Raw genomic sequence first — 2502 nt, 5'->3', positions numbered from 1 at the left:
ATTGGAGAATAAAATGATGCCTCCCTCCCATCTTGTTATTCGAGAATAAAGCTATCAATTTTACAACTACTTTCACTTCTCCATGTTTGTATTTTTATCTCCTTTCAAATATGGCAATGCCTAAGACTAATAAGCAACAATACAAAACTAACATCAGTGTTATATTTATATCTCATGGTTTTGCTTAAGAAGCAAGTACAAGCCATTTAAAACATCAAGAACCACTTAAGTATTATACAGGAAAAGCAGAAATGACCAAAACCAGAGTTCTATAACATATAGCTAACCAGTTTAACCCTCCTAGATGGACAGCATTCTGATTCTGATTTATCTCTAAGAGAGAAACCAATTCAACAAACGAAAATCCTTAAAAGAAACACTGGAATCCACATTAAACCCTTGAATATGTGGTTCCACTAATTCAATAACTGAGGCAATTCCATTCAATAACTGAGCACAAACTTTTCTCATTCTTCCTCCGATTCTGATTCAGCATTCCAAAGCCAATCAATGAATGGTTGAGCATTCTTCCATACCTGAGAGTCCTTCTTATCACAATATCACCTTTCAGTCCCTTTGAATACCAATGCACGACGTGCTCTTCCTCCACCAAATCAACATCATAGAGGGCTTTCAGAATAAGTGCAACCTCATTCAACTCATTGCTACCTTTCTTGTAACAGAACTCCTCAGCAGCATTGAGCAATAACAGCTGCGATCCCTCGTCATCTCCAGCAACTGCACCAGCAAGGTGATTCTTCCTCTTGGTAGCTTCTTTTCCAAACACTTTTTCGACGCCATCAAATAATCCTTCAAGAAGTGCATTCATCTTCTCCTGAGCAGATACAGGAAATGCAGCAATATGTGACTGCAATTCCTTTGCTGCAACATCTTTCTTCAAATATGCTTTCACTTCTCTGACCACAGTTGCATAGTTCACAATGTCACCATTCTCAGAACCCTTGCATATCAGAATTAATATTCAAGATCATTAACAATCCTAAATCACAGTAATGACTAATGATAACAACAATTGAAGAAGCAAAATGAAAATTTATATATTAACTAACTAATTAAAAGTTTAAAATAACAATTACAGTTAAAAAAATAAAAAAAATAAACTTCTAAAGAGAGCAGAGATTGTAGTATCGTCGTGAAAAATCCAACTCGACCAGGCTTAGTCAAGGGGGAAGATAAATGTACTTACTTGCTCAATCAATTAAGGAACGAACTAGATCCTTCAAGATAGAGCATAGAGCGGGATAAGGAGCACGACGGTGGGGCTGACGCGGTGGAACAGAGGCGGCGTGGCGGGACAGTGGTTGCGCGATGGAGGAACGAGGTGAGACCAGTTGCGGCGATGACGGTGGCTTCAAAGTTCGTACAGCGCCAGAGACGATTGGCAACCAAGGCGGTTGCTTTGATGGCGGTGGCTGGATGAAGCAAGTGCGGGAGTGAGGGAGGAGCTCGAGTTGGAGAAGAAGGAGGAGGATGGGAAAAAGGGTTTAAATTAGCAAGACACTTCGTTATACAAGGATTTAAAGATACCTTTGGAAGTTCACCCATTCCCAGTGCTATATCAAGAGCAAAAGGGGAAGAGGAGAGAAGAAGATGAAAAATACTGAAACTTTTAGAGGCTGAACTCAGATGAAGAACAATTTTGATTTTTTATTTTTTTAATATGTTTTTGTTTTGTTGTTTCAATTATTTGAAACTATAAAATTAGGATTAATTGAATTCTAAAATTTGATTAATTTAAAAGGGTATTTTTGTCTAATCAAATAAAGAAAGGATGTTTAAGACTTTTTATAAAATTAAATAAAAATATATTTTTATTTTAATTTAATTAAAGAGGTATATTAATAAAAGTGGTGATATAATATACATTTAAAAAAAATTAAATGCTGATATAAAAAAAATGTCACATGACTTATTACTATTTGTCCCTATTTTAAATATATCGGTACGTATGAATTTATCATCGTACCATAGCAATTACCTTTTAGATTATGTTACCTTATGTGTATATATTTTGTGTTAAATTTAAAAAAAAAATTAAAGGCAATACCCATAGATATTTATTGGTATCTGTTATTCGGTAGGAACAATTAAATGAGAACCCATAACGAGGATGAGACGAAAGTGGACACTTTGATAAATGGGAATAGGGGCAAAGATGGGGTTGCAAAAGATGGGGTTTGGCAATAGTTGGAGAGCATGGGTGATGGAGTGTGTCTCCACAGCTTCTATGTCGATCTTGATAAATGGGTTGCCATCTAAGCCATTCAAGATGGAAAGAGGTCTGAGACAAGGTGATCTGCTTTCTCCGTTTTTATTTGTACTGGTTGTGGACGTTTTACATCGATTGGTGGGAGAGGCAGTCAGGAATGGGCGTATATCACCTCTGGCGATTGACAGAGATCGTATAGCGTTATCCCACCTTCAGTTTGCGGATGACACAATTCTGTTCTATCCACCAGAGGCGGACACTATCAAGAATTA

General features: G+C 36.8%; 1 pseudogene; it reads right to left on the bottom strand.

Moving 5' to 3' along the window:
- Nucleotides 1-391: 391 nt before the first annotated feature.
- LOC112701350 (eukaryotic translation initiation factor 5-like) lies at nucleotides 392-1566 on the bottom strand (annotated as a pseudogene).
- Between the last annotated feature and the right edge of the window lie 936 nt (nucleotides 1567-2502).

The sequence above is a fragment of the Arachis hypogaea genome, chromosome 7, assembly GCF_003086295.3.
Source record: "Arachis hypogaea cultivar Tifrunner chromosome 7, arahy.Tifrunner.gnm2.J5K5, whole genome shotgun sequence".
Taxonomy (NCBI): Eukaryota; Viridiplantae; Streptophyta; class Magnoliopsida; order Fabales; family Fabaceae; genus Arachis; species Arachis hypogaea.
Note: the sequence above shows the minus strand (reverse complement) of the source record. Positions and strands in the feature narration are given on the sequence as shown.